Source organism: Pteropus vampyrus, unplaced genomic scaffold (assembly GCF_000151845.1).
Source record: "Pteropus vampyrus isolate Shadow unplaced genomic scaffold, Pvam_2.0 Scaffold117, whole genome shotgun sequence".
NCBI classification, from domain to species: domain Eukaryota; kingdom Metazoa; phylum Chordata; class Mammalia; order Chiroptera; family Pteropodidae; genus Pteropus; species Pteropus vampyrus.
Window position 1 is genome coordinate 968554 of NW_011888898.1, and position 9487 is coordinate 978040.

The 9487-nt window shown below is 47.1% G+C and overlaps 1 long non-coding RNA gene across 1 annotated transcript; it reads left to right on the forward strand.

Annotated features, from left to right (window-relative positions):
* The first annotated feature begins 3322 nt into the window (after window positions 1-3322).
* Window positions 3323-5714, forward strand: LOC111743627. The gene is made up of 3 exons (XR_002781801.1): window positions 3323-3596; window positions 4578-4739; window positions 5418-5714. It is a non-coding gene; the product is annotated as an uncharacterized LOC111743627 (long non-coding RNA).
* The last annotated feature ends 3773 nt before the right edge of the window (window positions 5715-9487 follow it).

A 9487-nucleotide genomic window follows, 5' to 3' on the forward strand; every position in this document is an offset into this window, starting at 1 on the left:
CCTGGAGGGAGGGAAGGAGGGAGATTACCAGGCAGGGCTTCCTGGGGAGAGTCAAGTCCAAACCCAGTCCTAGGTATGGAGTCCTAGGAACTCCAGCAGTGATGCCCTTGGAACAGGAAGCCAGCCTTTCTATGTCAGGGTTTCCACCTCTAGCATTAAAATCCCCTGAGGCCCTCCTTAAGATGCCCATTCCCAGGCCTCACGCCAGAAGGTGTCCTAACCCTGGCACTGCTGACACTTGCGTCCTAACTCTTTGTTGTGGAGGCTGCTTTATGCCACGTGGGCTGTTTAGCAGCATCCCCGGCCTCCAGCCACCCACGCCAGACCCTTTCATCCCTGCCGTGTCCACTGAAGCTGTCTCCAGACATTGCTCGGTGTCCCCTGCGGGGCAGAATCGCCCCCAGATGAGTATCGCTGCCGTAGACCTTTCAAATCAGAAACTTCCAGACGAAGACTGAGGAATCTGCATTCGGAACAAGCAGCCCTCACCCCCCGCCCCCGAGTGACTCTCCTGCTCACTCCAGTTTGAGGACTGCTAAAGAAGCCTTTGTTCTTTTGGAATCAGATGCACCCAACAGAGTAACCATAAAGCCATCTCAGGCTCAGATGTCAATATAATTTAGGCGTTCCAGGGTGGCCCCGTTACCGTGGTCACTGTCGTTGGGGTTTCACCTGTGCCCACCCTCACTACCTCCCTCAACTAGGCGGCCACCAGTGTGATCTGGGACACCTCCCTCCTGTGACCCACCCACATGTCACCTTTACCCTCACTCGAGGGGAAGTACCGGGGTGACTCGTTACACAGATATTTTCCTCAGATGTTCTTCGGGGCTATCGGAAACATACCTCCCACCCTACTAGTCGGCCGCAACGTGTTATTGTCCCTGTTTGCAAAGTGCTGTTTAATCATTTTTAACGTCCCCACGTGCGAGCGAGGCAAGTGCTCGTTTCTTCTTCTCGCGTATGTGGCACAAGTTGGTAACTGGCCTTCCCTGAGTCACCCGGTCCGCCTCCACCCGGGACCGACCCCACCCTGTGCCAGCCTCGTCCTTAGGCAGCGGAGGCAGAGGAAGTGCCACTTCGCGGTTGGCAATGTCAGCAAAAGATTATTAATCCGAATTAATTTTAATTACCCAATCGATACCCTTTGATGGAGCGCTGTGCTGGGGACCAGGGCTTACTGAGTACAAAACCCCACAGTCCCGCTGTTAAGAGATCAGTTATAGGGTCGGGAGGTACAGACTGAAGGCCTGCACAGAAAGCAGACAGACTGCAGTCAGCTCACTGCGAACCCTCCGGAAGTCCCATGCCTGCTGATTTGGTGTTCATATTACATTCACTCATTGAAAAACAAAACATCTACTATGTTAGGTGTCAGGCATTGCCCCAAGCACAAGAGATGCTGAAATGCATGCGATAGGACCCCTATCTTCAAATAGCTTCTGTTAAAATGACATCCCAAAGACGAGGAACTGGGAGAGAGAAGCTTCGGGAGCTGGACCCAGCCTGGGACAGAATCGGAGTGGAAACTGTCAGAATATTGACTCTGGGCTACAGAATCTCTCCCAGCCTCTCTCTAGGATTCTTCTCCGAATTTTACCTCTACTCTCTCTTCTTTCTCAATAGCTGGTTATATAATGGGGTGGAAGGACTAGAATCCCTCTGCTCAACCTGTATTTTAGCTGGCTACCAACACGTTCTTGGACCTATACTTCTGGAATGTTCTTTCATTGATTTTCTTTTCTCTTTTTTCTTTTCTTTTTTTTCTTTTTTTACCGCTACTGCTACTATTGTAAAATATTTAGCTTATCAACAAAAAGACTTTGGCTACCCCAGGGGGATGCGTCACACACTGACACCCAAGTATCGTTCCGTGCTACAGATAGGACGCTGGAAAACACTGAAGCACATAGTGGAAAGGTTAAACCCTTTCAATCTGAGACGGTCTGAGTCTGGTGCTGGAGTATCTTTTATGCCTAACAACTTCTACCTTTTATTTTCCAAACAAGACACCATAGAACTCAGGCACAGAAGCTCGGGACGGACAAGAGTCCCCAGGCTAGACTTTTATGAAATGTTTTTTTTTTTTTTTTTTTTAAGTTCACTTTAAGGTTACCTCCATCTTGGCAAAAGATACTGCTCCCCATTTGTGATGGCCATCTAAAGTGTGATATAATTTTGGGGTTTTAAAAACAAACATAGCTAAAGGGATGATAGAGAAGAAATGATGCTTTGGTTGGGGTGTAGAGATGTCAAAATATGGGAAAGGTGGTACAGCCATGACTAGAATTTGCAAAACTCTTTGCTAAACCACAGTCTCTGGCACTTTTGGAAACTTCTTCCAACAGTTGGTGGCTTGGAATAATTCTATGTTTAGGTCTCCAGGGAACTTAGTGTCCTAGGATCCAACACCCAAACTCTGGGATGTGTAAAGGCACGGATGGTTTGGAGTGACTCAATGCGTCTTCCAGAGCACTTATTCCCACACTGGCTCAACATGAAACTCACCTGGGGATTTTTTTTTTTAAGATGGAGGAACAGGCCCCACCCCCAAATTACTAAATTAGATCCCCAGGTGGGGCCAGAATTCTGAAATTTAAAAAATTCCCAGGTGATTCTAATAAAGTGCCAGGCATGGGAACCTTCCCCGTACAAAAAGCTGAATTTTGTAACAAGTGAATCAAATTAGCAGAACTTGTTGCAGGCAGGGAACAGCCAGGGCATCTGCTGTTGGGGTCCCTCAAAAGCGTGGTGGAGAACACTCCTCACTGCACCCACAGGAGCCTCTGAACGCCCCATTAAAGCACATGCATCTCATATTGAATTTTTTTTTTTTTGGTTAGTTTGTCTATCTTACCACTGGACCCCAACCCAATGGAATTAAAACAAATATTTGAAGTGTCCACCATATGGTAGGTGATGCTGTTATTACTGGACATTGGGTCAGCCTGTGAGATTCTGGAGCAGAGGGAGAATGCCTCAGTTACCAGAATGCCTCCTGTATAGGTTTGGAGCTTCTGTAATTTCTTGTCTCTCCAGCAAGGTCTCCCCCCCAAATTTGTTTTTCCTCATCACCTTAAAGTCAAATGCCATCTCCTTTTGCCCAATGTACCATTCTTTCTCTCATCCTTCATGGCAGTTACAACAGTCTATTAAGTATCTTTTTAATGTATTTGTCTGTATTATTTTTCTCTCCTAATTAAAATGTAATTTCTACATACCTCTGGAGCCCCAAGTCCATTGCAGTACAGCTGGTTCTGGAACAACGGCATTTTGTCCTATGTTGTTTCGTTATGATGTAGATGAGGGAAAAAACATGGATTCCGGTCTGGGCCAGTGTGTGGCGTTGGCAAGTTCTCTCTGTGTCTACGTGGGTTTTCTCGGGTCCTCTGGCTTCCTCCCACATCCCAAAGGAGGGCACAGGAGGCCAATGCCGGGAGCGAGTGTGCCCTGCGACGGAAGGCCAGCTCGTCCACGTGGGTTTCTGCCTGTGGATTCCCGCCCAGCGCCCCGAGCTGCCGGAAGAGGCTTCCGTGACCTGGAAGTAGAATCAAGGCGTTGGAAAATAAGCATCTTGTTCTGATCTCTTCTTAAATGTATGTATGGCCCACATTTTTTTTTTTTTTCAATGTTTGGGTCTTTATTTAGAAGTTTGGTGATGTTTTTGTGAGCAGAAATACTCCATAGGAAGTCAGCTCTTGCCCCTATCAATTAGCCAATGGGAAAATTGGTTTCATTATACATCGGTTCGCTTAAAGTCACAGCTTCTAAGAACCTATCCACGATGTTAATTGAGGACTTACTGTATTGGTGCTTGGTGAAAATTCGTAGAATAATTGAATGCCAAGCTGAGCACGCTGGCAAGGGAGGATGTTCTCTAAAAATATCTTAGGTCCACCACAGGGCCTCATTTGGCCCGTGTGCCTCTTTCCCATCGAGGCTGTTCTCCCGTCCCCTTCCCAACATCCCTCCCTTTTCTCTCTTTCCTCTCTCTTGTCTGTTTCCTCCTTCATATCCTCCCTTAAATACTGCCTCTTTCAGGAAGGCTACCTGGGTGGATCCCACGTGATTCGAAAGTCTCTAATCCATATCTTCTCAAAACAAAGAGACTCATTGTAGAGTATGATTCCAAATACATGAGCACACAAGCAGGCAAGACTAATGTCTGCTTAGATAATGGGGTGGTGGCTACCTTTGAAAGTGGGCCTGCGGAGGCTACTGGGGCCCCTGTTGTTCTTAATCGGGGTGCAGTTTACTCCAGTGTGTTCAGTCTGTAAAAATTAATTCGGCCGCATGCTAATAATTTGTACACTTCTAAATATGTACGTAACGCCTCAATTTCAAAAAGCAGCATTCTCGAACTTTGCTGCATATCATAATCAGCTGGGGTGATTTAAAAACTCCCAATGCCCAGACGCATTCCTCAGTCTGTGGGGGCAGGATCCAGCAATCAGTAGTTCTTTAAAGCCCCCAGATGATTACAATACATGGCTAAATTTGAGAGCCAGTGTACCAAATAATTTTGTCCTGGAGGATATAATACATTATCTTTCTCTGATGTCATTTAACTCATTCAGGGTAACCCTCTTCCCAGTAAGTGTTCTGTGAAAACGTTAAGGTGGCAATCTCCGGTGATTTTCTGCCCTCCCACGACACCTGGTGCAGCGTCATGTTGGTGGGGAGAACCAGACAAGAGGAAATCCTGGATGGATCCTGGCGAGCGATAGGCAGAAAATAAGGTGGGTGTTGGGACAGAGAGTAAGGGGCAGAAGCAGGGCCGATTTTAGGGTGGGGCATCATGGGAAGCCTTTTTGAGAAGGTAACATTTAAACCGAGATCGAGAAGACATGAAACAGCCAACCAGGAGCCCGAAATCATAAGAGACGTCTGTGGCTTCCGGGACATAAAAAAATGCAGCTCGTGGGGTCCAGGTTCAGGGAGCCAGCAAGGGGGAGGCGAGCAGAAAGACGCAGGAGAGGAGGGTGGGGACGAGATCATGGACGACGGCATCGGTCACGATGCTGACTTTGAATTGTATTCTTCCAGCCATGGATAAATGCTAATTTATTTATTTACATCCTGAAAACACCTTGTGCATTATAGTGGGTTTGCTCAACCAGCAAAGAAGGAGAACACCTTGTTCCGCTTGGTGGGAATTCGCTTTCTAAAAACAGTTAAAGTGAGTGACGATGAAGTTTGGTGACACTCAGACATGGGCAAGCTTGCTTCTAAGAATGAAACCCCCAAAAGTTGTTGGGCTCTCTTTTTTTTAAAAAAAAACTATTTTGATTTGGCCAGGTGTAGAATTTTGCAACAGCAATTAAGTATCGTGTATATTTTAAGCAGGATGAGGGCTGAGTGGGCAGGCTGGGGTGTGGGAGCTGTTCAATTTAACGTATACCACCCTCCTCCCTTAGAGTTGATTACTTGCAGTTGGTGACAGTGTCTTGCTGCTGCTGAAGAATCCAGCCCAAGTCGCTGGCCCCATAATCCATTGCTCAACTTCATTAACCACAGGAAGACATTAAGTGAATGTAAGGACCGGAACAGCTTGGAAACCATGTGACGAGCAACCTTTAAGTTCTGGGCTCTGGTATATTTTATGTCACCTCAACTGTGCATCAAGCTTGCCTTCCTGGACTCATTAGAACTGTGTGCCCAAAGGTGCCCCTCAACTTTCAGAAGCAAATAGAGAATGATATAATTCGCTCTGAGAACACCTTTCTGTCTTATTCGGAGCATGTCTTATCTATTATGATTAGGCATTAAGCATCCTATTGTCCTGAAAATTTCATGAGATTCTACCCCTGCTTGCTAGGATTATGTCAAAGTGACTTGTCCCAGATGCTGTTTCCCCCCATCAATATAGCTTGTCTTTTCTCCTTCACTGTCCCCAGGAAGGCCAATACAGCCAAGGAACCCACAGGCTTAAAACGCTTGAATTGCCCGAGACTGTTGCAAATCCTCTTTTGTGTGTTTTGGTTCCCCAAGATTAGGATTCCGGAGCAAGTAGTTCATTTGGGAGATGGTCCTAGACAACTCCGGTGGGTGGGGAGGTGGGAAAGCAGATGAGGGAAGGGAGGCGGCCCATTCCCGTGTGTCAGCGAGCAGGTTATCACTGTGGGTGACGGGAGCTTGATCCCCTGGGGGACACTGGGAGTCAGTGACGATTACCCACTTCCGGGACATTCCTTCCAAAGGCTGCGGGAACCGGGGTATATTTCCAGCACCTCCCGCCAGACATGGGATGAGAGCTGCCTCTGGTGCTGGCAGGTACGTCGGAGTGTGAAGAAGTGGGCAGGGACCCAGGCCAAGTCTGCTGGATTGAAGTCCCCCAAACTGCGAGCTTCACAAGGGCACGGACCAAGATCGCTTCGTCCACTGCACTGTCGCCACTTCTCCGCATGGCGCCGGGCACACGGCAGACCGTCAGCAACCAGGTGTTGAATACACTAGCATATAAAAACGCTTCAAGCTTTTTACTTGCCCGCTCTCTTTCAGTCCTGTTGTTTATGAGCGAGCATTTGGCACGTGCTTACAAGTCTTTTATTTGCTGATTTTGTCAGTCTCCTACCTCTTCCCACAAATGTGCTCATTCGGGGCAGGGGGGTCTCTCCTTTCCCGCCATATCTCTGGCAGGGGTATAGAGCGGGGTTCTCATCATGGTCATTTTTGAAAGACATGTGCCCTGACGCTTATGTGTGTCCTTAAGCATAAAGTAGGAACAGAATGTTTGAAATTAGGGTTGTTCCAGAAAATCTCGGACATAGGGTCACTATGTGCAGACCAGGGAGGCACCAGGGAAGGTAGGCAGGCTTTGAAATCAGACAGGCCTGAATCCGAAGAGTACTTTTACTATGTACTACGACCATGACCTTGGGCAAGTTGTGACCCTCTCTGGGCCTCGGTTTTCCCCTCTGTGAAATGGGAATAATGACGTCACCGATTCCATTAGGGGCACAGGGAGGATTGTATGAGCTAACGTAGAATATTTAGCATGACACCTGATGCATAGAAAGCACGCCCACATTTTTAGCTTTTTCATAATTTTACAAGCGTTTGTTGATTGGCTATTGTTTAGAGAATGCTTTCGGCTCTATCTGAAGTCAAATCGGATCCATACTATGGGGTAAAATTAACATCAGCTCAGTCCTCCACATTTGCAAGGGCGTCAATTTACAGAAGCCAATCGGCTCGGAGCCGCAGGCAGAAACCACAAAGGAAGCAGAGCACAGATCCAAGCCGTTGGAGGCAGAGCTCCCGCCAACCCCGTACCCTCTTTGGAGACGTCCCCTCTTTTCCCACGAACATTCGTGGGAAACATTCCATGCCGGGCACTGGGGTGGGTGCTGGGGAAGCAGCCGGGAATAAAGCACCTGCTGGGCTCTTCGGGAACTTAAAAATCCAGGGAAAAACAGGCAAATTATAGTAATAAGAAGAGTAGCTAATATTTATGAAGCACTTGGGGGCCAAACACTTTCAAATACGAACTTATTAATATTTAAAATGATTCAATGAGGGAAAGTGCTTGGTTGTCCTCATTTTACTTATTAGGAAACTGAGGCACAGAGAGGTTAGGTAAGTTCCTCAAGGTCATGGAGACAGCAAATAGGAAAGCCCAGTTTCCCCGCCCTCCTGGCGTGGCTGTGGCTCCTATACTCAGCCACCATACATCACTCTCTCAGTAACGCTACAGCCGCAGGGACATTTACATCATGAGTTCTCTAGTCATCACATTGCTTTTCCCAGTTTCTACTCCACAGCTTTCCAGTTCTTAAATTTCAGCCCGAGTAGGATCTCCTAGAGAGTTAAAACAGATTCCTGGGCCCCATCCCAGGAGATCCTGACGTAGTAGGTCTGGGGTGGGGTCTGAGACAAGCCTCTAGATGACACCGATGCTGTGTATCCACAGACCACGCTCAGAGTCGCCCAGGTTCCAACAGGGGTGGTGTTTCCTCCCAGGGGATACTTGACAATGTGTCAGGAGACATTTTTTATTGTCGCACTCAAGAGTATGCTACTGGCATCTAGTGGGTAGAGGCTAGGGATGCTGCCCAAGATCCAGTGCACAGGAAAGGCCCCTGCCAACAGAATGATCCAGCCCAAAACAGCACTAAGGCGGCGGGCGAGAAGCCAGGGTAGAGCACAGCCTCATGACCTTTACTGTGCAGAGAGAGCATCTAGGGGTCTTGTTTCAGAGATGGATTCTGACCAAGTGGGTCTAGAGTGTCTGAGATGCTGCATTGTTCACAAGCTCGAACAGATGCTGCTGCTGCTGCTTCTGATCCAGGGAGCAAACTCTGAGTAGTGAAAGCTAGGCTAGATCTTGCATAGGCACAGGTCTCGAATCAAGGCTTAGGACACAATAAACCCTTAAGAAATAAAGCCCACACATCATCCTGAATTAGGTCAGAACAAAAGTAACTTGAGTTTAAATAATCCTCTTTCAACTCCCCCTGTAGCCAGTTTTGCCCTTAAAGAAGCACAGTGAGGCCAGGGGAAGGAAATCGCCCTTCCTCTCCTAGAAGCAGTTAGGGGGCGATTTAAGAGGAGAAAGGACAGCTTGCGCAGAACTGCCTTTCTTCCATCCCGAGACATCAAGGCGAGTCTATTGTTGCCTGGGATCGTGGCTTCTTTCCAAGAGCTGCACGTTGACGACGCGGTTTGCATCTGCCCGACTTTCAAGTCCGCGAATGCGAGATGAAAAAGTGGCTGTTTTTAAAATGGTTGCTCTCTTGGGAGAGGGGTATGGGAGAAAATGGACTCTCTGCGTCCAGCCCTCCAGAGATGGCACCCCAGCCCCTGTGATAAATGGCAGCATTAACAAGGTTTGGTTGAGAGGGGACCTACAGATTTATGACTTCCTGTCTCCGCCAGCAGATGTCATTATGGCTGACAGAACAGAAGGCCTTTCAAGAGCTAGCTGGGGAGGAGCTAAGAAGAGAGAAAAAAAATAAAATAAAAGGCAGACGCCAAAACTAGTGTTTGCTCAGTGGTGCTGCTATTGATACCGTCATTTTTAGGGAAGCAGGGACGTTTTCTATTAAACCAAATGTCTTGGAATATCTCTGAGGTCCAGCTTCGAAGATTTAGGCAGAAACTCTCAAGTGGACAAACTTATTAGCTTCATTCAAATAAGAAAAGCTGCAGAGTTTTGTTCCTGGCCTACGTGTACCCTTAACAGGATAAAGCCAACGCTGAGCTGCATAAACACATGTTTTACCCTGGAATATCATTTTGATGAGTGTTTAAATATATTTATTTTACTAATTCAGCAGCCTGTTCTGAAATCTCTTTGATATACATATAATTTTACCCATTTTAAATTTGTTTTTTTTTTTTTTTATAGAATGCCATTGGTAGTTTACGTGCCAGAATTTGCTGTGTTAAAAAAAAATGATACAAATTTGGCATTCATCACTGGGCCCCAAACCCATATTAATAAGTATGACTGCTAACACATACTTAACGGTAATTACAGGTCACA